A 13599-nucleotide genomic window follows, 5' to 3' on the forward strand; every position below is an offset into this window, starting at 1 on the left:
TGTGTATTCTTGCCACCTCTTCTTAATATCTTCTGCCTCTGTTAGGTCCATACCATTTCTGTTCTTTATTGTGGCCATCTTTGCATGAAATGTTCCCTTGGTGTCTAATTTTCTTGAAGAGATCTCTAGTCTTTCCCATTCTGTTGTTTTCCTCTATTTCTTTCCACTGATCACTGAGGAAGGCTTTTTTATCTCTTCTTGCTATTCTTTGGAACTCTGCATTCAAATGGGTATATCTTTTCTTTTCTCCTTTGCTTTTTGCTTCTCTTCTTTTCAAAGCTATTTATAAGGCCTCTCAGGCAGCCATTTTGCCTTTTTGCATTTCTTTTTTCTTGGGGATGGTCTTGCTCCCTGTCTCCTGTACAGTGTCATGAACCTCCATCCATAGTTCATCAGGCACTCTATCTATCAGATCTAGTCCCTTAAATCTATTTCTCACTTCCACTGTATAATCGTAAGGGATTTGATTTAGGTCATTCCTGAATGGTCTAGTGGTTTCCCCACTTTCTTCAATTTAAGTCTGAATTTGGCAATAAGGAGTTCATGATCTGAAGCCACAGTCAGTTCCCAGTCTTGTATTTGCTGACTGTATAGAGCTTCTCCACCTTTGGCTGCAAAGAATATAATCGATCTGATTTCATTGTTGACCATCTGGTTATGTCTATGTGTAGAGTCTTCTCTTGTGTTGCTAGAAGAGGGTGTTTGCTATGAGCAGTGAATTCTTTTGGCAAAACTCTATTAGCCTTTGCCCTGCTTCATTCTGTACTCCAAGGCCAAATTTGCCTGTTACTCCAGATGTTTCTTGACTTCCTACTTTTGACTTCCTGTCCCCTATAACACTCTTTTTGAGTGTTAGTTCTAGAAGATCTTGTAGGTATTCATAGAACCATTCAGCTTCAGCTTCTTCACTGGTTGGGCATAGAGTTGGAATACCATGATATTGAATGGTTTGCCTTGGAAACGAACAGAGATCATTCTGTTGTTTTGAGATTGCATCCAAGTACTGCATTTTGGACTCTTTTGTTGACTATGGTGGCTACTCCATTTCTTCTAAAGGATTCTTGCCGACACTAGTAGATATAATGGTCATCTGAGTTAAATTCACCCATTCTAGTCTATTTTAGTTCGCTGGTTGCTAAAATGTTGACATTCACTCTAGCCATCTCTTGTTTGACCATTTCCAGTTTGCCTTGATTCATGGACCTAACATTCCCAGTTCCTATGCAATGTTGCTCTTTACAGCATAGGACCTGGCTTCCATCACCAGTCACATCCACAACTGGGTGTTGTTTTTGCTTTAGCTCCACCTCTTCATTCTTTTTGGAGTTATTTCTCCACTGATCTCCAGTAGCATACTAGGCACCTACCGACCTTGGGAATTTATCTTTCAGTGTCCTAATTTTTTGCATTTTCATACTGTTCATTAGCCTTTAATATATATTAAATATACAGAGCAACTAATTTCGTTTCTGTTATTTGATTTGACTTGGATGCATTGTTCCTCTGCCTTGTTTCAGTTATTCTCTGGTGTAAATGCCCGTTTCAGAGTGAACCATTTTAATCTTTTGGAGAAATTTGAATGCTGGGCTTTTTCTACTTTCCTTGGACTTCTTTTTTTTTTTTATTTCAGAAAGTTATTTGCAGGATGCTTTGGTAGAAAAATCTCCAATGTAAGCTCTCGTTCATTCATTTACTAAATGTATTTTAATCATTCACCTCCTATATGCCAGCACTGTGCTAATCAGTGATGCTGTATCTGTGAATTACACAGAGATTTTCTTCCTTCATAACCCCATGAGTGTCTGTTTCAGTAAGAAATACTAATAATTAAAAAAGCTCTTTCTGTAGTCATTTATGTTATAAAACACAAATTCAGGGTGTTGTTGGAGCATCTGTCATAAAGATTCACCTTTGTCTTATGGGAGTTGGGTTCAAGTGATTGGTAGAATTACAAGGTAAGATTTCAGAAAGAATTCTGTATAAAGTCTTTGAAGGCAAGATAGAATATGTGCATGTGTGTGCTTAGTTGCTCAGTCATGTCTGACTCTTTGTGACCCCATGGACTATAGTCTGCCTCGCTCTTCTGTCCTTGGGAATTCTCCAGGGAAGAATAATAGAGTGGGTTGCCATACCCTTTTCCAGAGGATCTTCTCAACCCAGGGATCGAACTGAGATCTCCCACATTGCAGGTGGATTCTTTACCATCTGAGCCACCAGGGAAGACCAAGATAGAGTATATTTCAGGACAAATGAAATTTGAGGTACCTGAGACTTTTCAGTTGAGAGTCTGTCTTAAAAACAATTCTAGCAAGGTTGAATTTTATCCTGAAGCCTGTGAGAACTTATTAAAAGACATTAAACATAAGAATAATAGAGTTAAAAATGTAATTTTGGATAGACTACATATTTCTTGGATGTAAAATGGAGAATAATTTGGACTATGGTGGAGTATGTAGATGTAAGTGAAGAGAAATAGGAGGTTATTTCATTTATCTGAGTGATGGAACATGGTGACTTAAGCTGGTCTGATAATACTTCATATAGTGAGGTCCATGCTCCAAACGTCTCAACTTTTTTTATATTAAACTCAAGAAATGTGATTTTCTTGGAAGTCCCTTATTACAAAAGAAGATCTAATCATAAATGCCCTGGAAACTTATTTCTCTTTTTAACATTTAGTCCTAAGCTATACTTTGAAATAAAATATTGTCTACTGAAGACTTTGTGGCATTTGCTTCTGTTTCTCTTACTGAAGCAATAATTTTAAGATGTTTAGAGAAGCTTAATAGTATCAAGTAAAATTTGATATTTAAACATTTTTTATTCCATTTTGTCTGTGTTTTATTTGCATACTCTCCCTGTGATTAATGAAGACCCTACTTTGGTAGAATCAGTAGATAGTTTGAGTGTTACTCAGTCAGTTGTGTCCAACTCTTTGTGATCCCATGGACTGTAGCCCACCAGGCTCCCCTGTACATGGAATTTTCCAGGCAAGAATACTGGAGTGGGTAGCCATTCTCTTCTCCAGGGGACCTTCCTGGCCCAGGGATCAAACCCAGGTTTCCTGTATTGCAGGCAGATTCTTTACTGTCTGAACCACCAGGGAAGCCCAGGGAAGATAGATAGATAGATAGATGTATGTATGTATATATTATTTGTAAGTAAGGAAGTATTTTTCATAAATGACAAGATTTTAGCACCAGGGAAATTATTTTATAAATTAATATTTTACATAATCAGAAAATATTACAGGAAGCAAGGCACTTTGCAGTTACCATCTTATTAGGTATGTGGAATAGATATTTCTTTTCCTACTTTTTATGTTAGTAGACTTCTTTTAACTTAAACAGTAAAGATTGAAAGACAGCTGGTTAAATTAATAATACTTTTTGGGGCATATTTGGTATTAATTATAAGGCAAACAGTAATTTTAGATACTTTTTCATGAGGGAAAATTTAGAATCACTGAAAAAGAGTATAGAGGAGAAATGTATTTTTAGTAATTTGATTAGCATTCAGATATCTAACAAATATCAAAACAAAACAGGCAAATGATATATACCTTTGCAAAGGCAAAAGATTTACCAAAATAAACTTTTATCATTGTAAAATTCTTTTTTAACTCATCCTATTAATCATAAATACACCACTTTTTGTGCATACATTTATGACAGCATAAAATTTCATTTTAAATTGATTCAAGCACAGTCATGGGTAAATGAGAAGTAAAGCACTTGATCAGATTGTCAGAGGCAAGCTGACATGTGGTAAAGAAGGTCACTGGAGTCTGGATGCTCAGACACTGGCTCCTAAGAGAAATGAGTAGAGCTTGCCCAGGTCACATACATACTTCCATCCTCTCCCTCAACATGAAAAGATTTTGAGACTAAATACTAAGGTTGTTAGTAAACTAATTAAAGGGAGACAGATCCAAACCATGGTTCCAAGCCACACCTAGCCTCACTGTCTCTCAGGAGGGATTAATCAAAAATAGCTAATTATGAAACAGATGCTCATTGAAATAATTATGATATTGATTTTCTTTTTATCTGCAATTATATACCAACTAAATGTGTATATAATGTAGTGTTATTTTAATTTGAATAATCTAATTTCTAATTATGTTCTAATTCTAAAATATTTTTTAACAATTTCTTTTATATAAACATATATATACATATTATTTTAAATAGGGGAATTTATTTTTAAAATTTTTATTGGATTATAGTTGTGTTATATATAGTTGCTTTATAATATGTTATTTTCTGCTGTTTAATATAGTGAATTGATTATATGTATATATATGTATACCCTTGGTTAATCTGACATTTAAAACATTAAGTCTTTGTTCCTGTAATAGGTCATATATACCCCAATGGAAAAAAAATATATATGTATCTTAACCTGGAGGGCTGATACAAAAATGCATTAGTTAGCTAGCCACTACTAAGGTTGAATAGTTGTGTGGTCACACTAGGTCATTAAGAAGAGCTTATGAAGTACATTGCACAACTTTCTACCCAAGGAATTAAAGGAGGAAACACTACTTAATTGAATCTTATCCACTATTGATCAAAGGTGACTCCATGGGGCATTAATTCCCCTCACATATTTCATGCAAAGATGGGCTCGATAAAGCACAGAAATGTTATGGACCTAACAGAAGCAGAAGATATTAAGAAGAGGTGGCAAGAATACACAGAACTGTACAAAAAAGATCTTTACGACCCAGATAATCATGATGATGTGATCACTAATCTAGAGCCAGACATCTTGGAATGTGAAGTCAAGTGGGCCTTAGAAAGTATCACTACGAACAAAACTAGTGGAGGTGATGGAATTCCAGTTGAGCTGTTTCAAATCCTGAAAGATGATGCTGTCAAAGTGCTGTACTCAATATGCCAGCAAATTTGGAAAACTCAGCAGTGACCACAAGACTAGAAAAGGTCAGTTTTCATTCCAATTCCAAAGAAAGGAAATGCCAAAGAATGCTCAAACTACTGCACAATTGCACTCATCTCACATGCCACTAAAGTAATGCTCAAAATTCTCCAAGGCAGGCTTCAGCAATACATGAAGCGTGAACTTCCAGATGTTCAAGCTGGTTTTAGAAAAGGCAGAGGAACCAGAGATCAAATTGCCAACATCCGCTGGATCATGGAAAAAGCAAGAGAGTTCCAGAAAAACATCTACTTTTGCTTTATTGACTATGCCAAAGCCTTTGACTGTGTGGATCACAGTAAACTGTGGAAAATTCTGAAAGAGATGGGAATACCAGACCACCTAACTTGGCTCTTGAGAAATCTGTATGCAGGTCAGGAAGCAACACTTAGAACTGGATATGGAACAACAGACTGGTTCCAAATAGGAAAAGGAGTACGTCAAGGCTGTATATTGTCACCCTGCTTATTTAACTTATATGCAGAGTACATCATGAGAAACGCTGGACTGGAAGAAACACAAGCTGGAATCTAGATTGCTGGGAGAAATATCAATAACCTCAGATATGCAGATGACACTACCCTTATGGCAGAAAGTGAAGAGGAAAAAGCCTCTTGGTGAAAGTGAAAGAGGAAAGCAAAAAGTTGGCTTAAAGCTCAACATTCAGAAAACAAAAATCATGGCATCCGGTCCCATCACTTCATGGGAAATAGATGGGGAAACAGTGGAAACAGTCTCAGACTTTATTTTGGGGGGCTCCAAAATCACTGCAGATGGTGATTGCAGCCATGAAATTAAAAGACGCTTACTCCTTGGAAGAAAAGTTATGAGCAACCTAGATAGTATATTCAAAAGCAGAGACATTACTTTGCCAACTAAGGTCCCTCTAGTCAAGGCTATGGTTTTTCCTGTGGTCATGTATGGATGTGAGAGTTGGACTGTGAAGAAGGCTGAGTGCCGAAGAATTGATGCTTTTGAACTGTGGTGTTGGAGAAGACTCTTGAGCATCCCTTGGACTGCAAGGAGATCCAACCAGTCCATTCTGAAGGAGATCAGCCCTGGGATTTCTTTGGAAGGAATGATGCTAAAGCTGAAGCTCCAGTACTTTGGCCACCTCATGCGAAGAGTTAACTCACTGAAAAAGACTCTGATGCTGGGAGGGATTGGGGGCAGAAGGAGAAGGGGATGACAGAGGATGAGATTGCTGGATGGCATCACAAACTCAATGAACGTGAGTCTGAGTAAACTCCGGGAGACGGTGATGGACAGGGAGGACTGGTGTGCTGTGATTCATGGGGTCGCAAAGATTTGGACATGACTGAGAGACTGAATTAAACTGAACTGATGAGTTGAGTATGCAGGAAAGCCCAGATGGTTGCTTGACTGCTCCAAGTCACCCAGTGGAAAAGTGCCAGGCCAGAAATCAGGAGACATACAAGTTAATATAATTCAATATACTATTAAGTTGTACATACATGAAACTATACAGGCAGTAGATTACTTACCACTACAGCGCTGGTTAGACTAAGAGTTGGGGCTGGGAAGATGTGTAGCTTGAGAAATGTCTGAGGTAAATCTTGTCATCACCATTGTATGGATGATGACCTACAGACTGAGGAAGCTTGTTACCCAAAGCCACATGTTGGAAAGTAGCAGAGTCAGATTTCTGTAGTTCTTGAGCCTCTCCTTGCTGTCCCTAAGCAGCTTTTTAATCACCTTGGAGCCCTCTCCCAAATCATGGACCAAATGGAAATAAAGATTTTTACAGGAAAACAAAATGTTCAATGTTCTGTTACAATATTCAGTGTTCAATGTTAGCATTGATAACAAGACAACTGTGAACAGGTTTCACAACATTTGAATGTGAGAAGGTTGTTGTTGTTCAGTTGCTAAGTCATATCCACTTCTTTGTGACCCCATGGACTGCAGCATGCCAGGCTTCCCTGTCCTTCACTATGTCCCAGAGTTTATTCAAATTCATGTCCATTGAGTTGGTTATGCTATTTAACCATTTCATCCTCTGCCATCCTCTTCTTTTTCCTTAAATCTTTCCCAGCATCAAGGTTTTTTCCAAAAAATCAGCTCTTTGCATCAGATGGCCCAAAGTATTGGAGTCCCAGCTTCAGCATCAGTCCTTCCCATGGATATTTAGGGTTGATTTCCTTTAGGATGACTTCCCTTTTGGCTCAGATGGTAAACCATCTGCCTACATTGCAGGAGACCCAGATTCAATCCCTGAGTCGGGAAGATTCCCTGGAGAAGAAATGGCAACCTTCTCCTGTCTTCTTGCCTGGAAAATCCCATGGATGGAGGAACCTGGTAGGCTACAGTCCATGAGGTCACTAAGAGTCAGACACTACTGAGCAACTTCACTTTCACTTCCTTTAGGATTAACTAATTTCACTTTGTGTGTAGGTATCTACTTGGATAAGTGATAGGATGACCTTGTACTTCTCTGAGAAGACCTTAAGATTCTAACCACAAATTAATTAGAAAGATGAATGCATTTTATTTGTTCCTGGGCTAGGGAGAAAAGAACTGTCTATGAAGCAGTCAAAGGTTTCCTCAGTGAGCAAATCTGGCCCAGTTCTGGGTCTGTATCCTCATTTCCCTAGTCTGCCTGCTAAGAGGACACCTGGTCACCAGACACCAATGAGACATTGTAGGCATTGCCTAAGTGAAATAGAGGTTGGTCCTGCTATGCTGGAGGGGTCATGTTTCCACTGCCTCCAGAGCTATTGCATGACTGATCCTGGAAAACCTTTGCTGCCTGATATTCTGGGTCCTTGGAATTTTAGTCTGAGTGCAGAGATGAGGGCAGGGCTATTCTTTCCATTGAATTCACTTTTCTTCTGAGCTTGAAAATTACCCCTTGGACCTTCAATATGTATTTACTGATCTTCCTCTTTTTTTTATTATTTATTTATTTGGCTGTGTCAGGTCTTAGTTGCAGCACATGGGATCTTTCATCGTGTTACACAGAGCTCTCTAGCTGGGGTAGGTCAGCTTAGTTGCTCCAAGTCATGTGGGATCTCAGTTCCCTAACCATGGATTGAACTCACATTGCCTGCATTGGAAGGCAGATTCTTAACCACTGGACCCCCAGGAAAATCTCATATTTACTGGTCTTATGAAAGATTATTAATGCTAAAATTTAGAATTTCCTGTATCAAATAGCTTCAGTCTGAACCCAAGTTATTGACTCACAGGAACAGTATAAAAAACAAGTTCCTATGTAGTTCAGGATAGGAATTAATCACAGTAGCAGTCCTGACAGTCACATGTATGCTCGTGACTTAATATTGATATTTTGCTCCTCTACATCTATCAAATTGACTGTCCCAACAAGCTCAAAACAAACAAATGAGCAAGCATTGATTTTACACATCAAATATGTCTTTGTCTATTAATATAAAATTCTCATCATCTTAATTACAATCTACAATGTCAGAAAAATATATCCCTTTACGTTCTCTAGGCTAAATGTGGAAGACCTTTGTTTTAGTCCAGTTCAGTCACTCAGTTGTGTCCGACTCTTTGTGACCCCATGGACTGCAGCATGCCAGGCTTCCCTGTCCATCATCAACTCCTGGAGTTTACTCAAACTCATGTCCGTTGAGTTGATGATGCTATCCAACTGTCTCATCTGCTGTCATCCCGTTCTCTTCCTGCCTTCAATCATTCCCAGCATTAGGGTCTTTTCCAATGGGTCAGTTCTTCGCATCAGGTGGCCAAAGCATTGGAGTTTCAGCTTCAGCATCAGACCTTCCAATGAATATTTAGGCCTGATTTCCTTTAGGACTGACTGGTTTGACCTCCTTGGAGTCCAAGTGACTCTGAATGTTGAAGGCCTTAGGACTATAATTAAAAAGCAAAGGAAAATTATTACTATAATATAAAAGCCTTTGCAAAACAGTATATTTTTTCAAGTCTCCTATTCTTTTTTCCCATTTTCTCTACATGAATTGGTGTTGTCAGTATAGTTTCAATTATGTTAAATAGAAGAGATATATTGTGTCTAAACAGATGGTTGTCAAAGCAGTATTTTATAACTAAGAATGTTTCTTATTTTATTCAAAGATATGCAAATATAGAAAAGACATTTATATCTAGTAAATATTTTTATATCTAGTAGAATTCTTGTTTTTCCCTCTCAGCCCTAGACCTATTAATATTAAAGACAGAATGCCTATTTTTCTATGTTCCTCCAACTTGGGCAAAAATGAAGATGATGACTCTGTGTGTGTATGTGTGTTTTGTGGAAAGGGATGTTTGTATTCAGGTGATTATTTTCTAACTTACCAATTAAGTTTTCAAATATTCCTTTCTCTTTTCAGAGTGAGAGTGCCTTTCTCACATGGTTTCCTATAGGCATTCCCAAAGTCTCCTTAGCAATGCACAGAGATGGAGATATTTTGTTGTTGTTCACTCTCTGGCCATTCTTCTACCTTTTCCATATAATGGGTTTGAAGTTGTGTCCTAATTTATGGTTGTTTCTTGTTATTGTTTAGTCACTACATTGTGTCTAATTCTTTGTGACTCCATGAACTGTAGCCCTCCAGGCTCCTCTGCCTATGGGATTTCCCAGGCAAGAATGCTGGAGTGGGTTGCCATTTCCTTCCCCAAGGAATGTTCCTGAACCAGGGATTGAACCTACATCTTTTGCATTGGCAGGCAGATTCTTTGTCACTGAGCAACCAGGGAAGCCCCCAATTTATAGTTTAAGTACATATTAATTTGTTCAGCCCCACATTTTTTATTCTATATATTTAAATTCATTCATTCATACACATGTAATTAATGAATTCATAAATTTGGCTAATATTTATTGCTTTTACAGTTGATTTGCAATGTTGTGTTATTTCCAGGTGTATAGCAGAGTGATTCAGTTTTATATATCTATATATATTATATATATATTATTTTCAGATTTTTTTCCATTATAGAGTATAACAAGATATTTAATATAGTTCCTTATGCTATACAGTAGGTGCTTGTTGTTCATCTATTTTATATATAGTAGTGCATATCTGTTAATTCCAAACTTCTGATTCATCCTCCACTCTGCCCCCAATTTCCCAACTGATAACTGTAAGTTTGTTTTCTCAGTGAGTCTGTTTCTTCTGTTTTGTAAATAAGATCATTTATATAACCTTTTTAAATTCCACATGTATGTAATATCATGTGATATTTGTCTTTCTCTGACTTACTTCACTTAATATGATAATCTCTAGATTCATTTTATTGCTTTTAAAAAATATATGATGCAGGAACTATAGTAAGTAAATGGATCTCACAAATAAAAGCAGAAATAAGCTTCTGCCCTTAAAGATCTTCCAGTAAGGTATAAAACCAATTGACCTTTTATTTTAAATCTTTGCAGTGGAAAGATGCCATGCATGGTTGGGGAGGTATATGCAGAGTATAAAGGAGCAAAGGGAAACACCCAGAGGACTGAGGTGAGGTGTTATTTAGCTGAATCTTAAAGGCCCAGGTAACAGCTCTGAGTACTTTAAAAATATATCATCAGGCTGCCTGTCCTGGACTTGACTAAAAGTTAAGGTTGTTGATCTTTAAAAATCATAGTCCCAGCTTTAAAGAGAATAGAAATTTAACACACATTTAGGATGATAAATCCTGTCTCTTTTAGACTCTCATTCCTGCACATGTATAGCCTCTGGGTACCTAAAAAAGAGATGCCGCATATTGACTGCTTTAGCCTGTGTTGACCTCTATTTGTTTCGAATACAACCTATAATGCACTGATTTCTGGAAACATAATGCAATCAAACTGATTCTCCAGAAACCTAAATCACCCTATTAAGGGCAAATACAGACCTTGCGTCCACTAAGAGGGGTTGGACTCCAGCGTTAAAGGAGTGTACTGCTTAACAGCCTAAAAGCAAACTGACAGTACACATATTTCTGTAATAGAAGTTTTTAGATACTAGTTTTTTTTCCCTTAATACAACAAATATTTTCATATGACTCATTAGTTTGTATGCAACTAGGATAACTTTATCATGCTATAAACTTGAGATCAAGTTTCTGACTTATTTGACTCAAAAGACACAGAACATACTAAATTAACATGCTACAGATTTTGACTTTTTAAATTTATTTATTTATTTATTTATTTTAATATCAGTTCAGTTCAGTTGCTCAGTCGTGTGGAACTCTTTGTGACCCCATGAATCGCAGCACATCAGGCCTCCCTGTTCATCACCATCTCCCGGAGTTCACTCAGAGTCACGTCCATCGAGTCTGTGATGCCATCTAGCCGTCTTATCCTAGGTCGTCCCCTTCTCCTCCTGCCCCCAATCCCTCCCAGTATCAGAGTGTTTTCCAATGAGTCAACTCTTTGCATGAGGTGTCCAAAGTACTGGAGTTTCAGCTTTAGCATCATTCCTTCCAAAGAAATCCCAGGGTTGAGCTCCTTCAGAATGGACTGGTTGGATCTCCTTGCAGTCCAAGGGATGCTCAAGAGTCTTCTCCAACACCACAGTTCAAAAGCATCAATTCTTCGGCACTCAGCCTTATTCACAGTCCAACTCTCACATCCATACATGACCACAGGAAAAACCATAGCCTTGACTAGACGGAATTTAGTCGGCAAAGTAATGTCTCTGCTTTTGAATATACTATCTAGGTTGGTCATAACTTTTCTTCCAAGGAGTAAGCGTCTTTTAATTTCATGGCTGCAATCACCATCTTCAGTGATTTTGGAGCCCCCAAAAAATAAAGTCTGAGACTGTTTCCACTGTTTCCCCATCTATTTCCCATGAAGTGATGGGACCGGATGCCATGATCTTCGTTTTCTGAATGTTGAGCTTTAAGCCAACTTTTTCACTCTCCTCTTTCACTTTCATCAAGAGGCTTTTTAGTTCCTCTTCATTTTCTGCCATAAGGGTGGTGTCATCCGCATATCTGAGGTTATTGAGATTTCTCCCAACAATCTTGATTCCAGCTTGTGTTTCTTCCAGTCCAGCGTTTCTCATGATGTACTCTGCATATAAGTTAAATAAGCAGGGTGACAATATACAGCCTTGACGTACTCCTTTTCCTATTTGGAACCAGTCTGTTGTTCCATGTTCCAGTTCTAAGTGTTGCTTCTTGACCTGCATACAGATTTCTCAAGAGGCAGGTTAGGTGGTCTTGTATTCCCATCTCTTTCAGAATTTTCCACAGTTTCTTGTGATCCACACAGTCAAAGGCTTTGGGATAGTCAATAAAGCAGAAGTAGATGTTTTTCTGGAATGGTCTTGACTTTTCAATGATCCATTGGATGTTGGCAATTTGATCTCTGGTTCCTCTGCCTTTTCTAAAACCAGCTTGAACATCAGGAAGTTCACACTTCACATATTGCTGAAGCCTGGCTTACAGAATTTTGAGCATTACTTTACTAACATGTGAGATGAGTTCAATTGTGTGATTGTTTGAGCATTCTTTGGGATTGCCTTTCTTTGGGATTGGAATGAAAACTGACATTTTCCAGTCCTGTGACCACTGCTGAGTTTTCCAAATTTGCTGGCCAATTGAGGGCAGCACTTTCACAGCATCATCTTTCAGGATTTGAAAGAGCTCAACTGGAATTCCATCACCTCCACTAGCTTTGTTCGTAGTGATGCTTTCTAATGCTCACTTGACTTCACGTTCCAAGATGTCTGGCTCTAAATTAGTGACCACATCATCATGATTATCTGGGTCATGAAGATCTTTTTTGTACAGTTCTTCCATGTATTCTTGCCACCTCTTCTTAATATTTTCTGCTTCTGTTAGGTCCAGACCATTTCTGTCCTTTATGGAGCCCATCTTTGCATGAAATGTTCTCTTGGTATCTCTAATTTTCTTGAAGAGATCTCTAGTCTTTCCCATTCTGTTGTTTTCCTCTATTTCTTTGCATTGATCGCTGAAGAAGGCTTTCTTATCTCTTCTTGCTATTCTTTGGAACTCTTCATTCAGATGCTTATATCTTTCCTTTTCTCCTTTGCTTTTTGCCTCTCTTTTTTTCACAGCTATTTGTAAGGCCTCCCCAGACAGCCATTTTGCTTTTTTTCATTTCTTTTTCTTGGGGATGGTCTTGATCCCTGTCTCCTGTACAATGTCACGAACCTCATTCCATAGTTCATCAGGCACTCTATCTATCAGATCTAGGCCCTTAAACCTATTTCTCACTTCCACTGTATAATCATAAGGGATTTGATAGGTCATACCTTAATGGTCTAGCAGTTTTCCCTACTTTCTTCAATTTAAGTCTTAATTTGGTAATAAGGAGTTCATGATCTGAGCCACAGTCAGCTCCTGCTCTTGTTTTTGTTGATTGTATAGAGCTTCTCCATCTCTGACTGCAAAGAATACAATCAATCTGATTTCAGTGTTGACCATCTGGTGATGTCCATGTGTAGAGTCTTCTCTTGTGTTGTTGGAAGAGGGTGTTTGCTATGACCAGTGCATTTTCTTGGCAAAACTCTATTAGTTTTTGCCCTGCTTCATTCTGCATTCCACCCCACGTCAGAGGTCAGTGGCAGCTGTGAGGAGCTACCGCGCGTCTGAGGTCAGGGTGGCGGCCAAGAGGAGACACCCCGGGTCCAAGGTCAGGGGCGGCGGCTGGGAGGAGCTATTTTAATATAAATTTATTTATTTTAATTGGAGGCTAAT

Source organism: Oryx dammah, unplaced genomic scaffold, assembly GCF_014754425.2.
Source record: "Oryx dammah isolate SB20612 unplaced genomic scaffold, SCBI_Odam_1.1 HiC_scaffold_1, whole genome shotgun sequence".
NCBI classification, from domain to species: Eukaryota; Metazoa; Chordata; class Mammalia; order Artiodactyla; family Bovidae; genus Oryx; species Oryx dammah.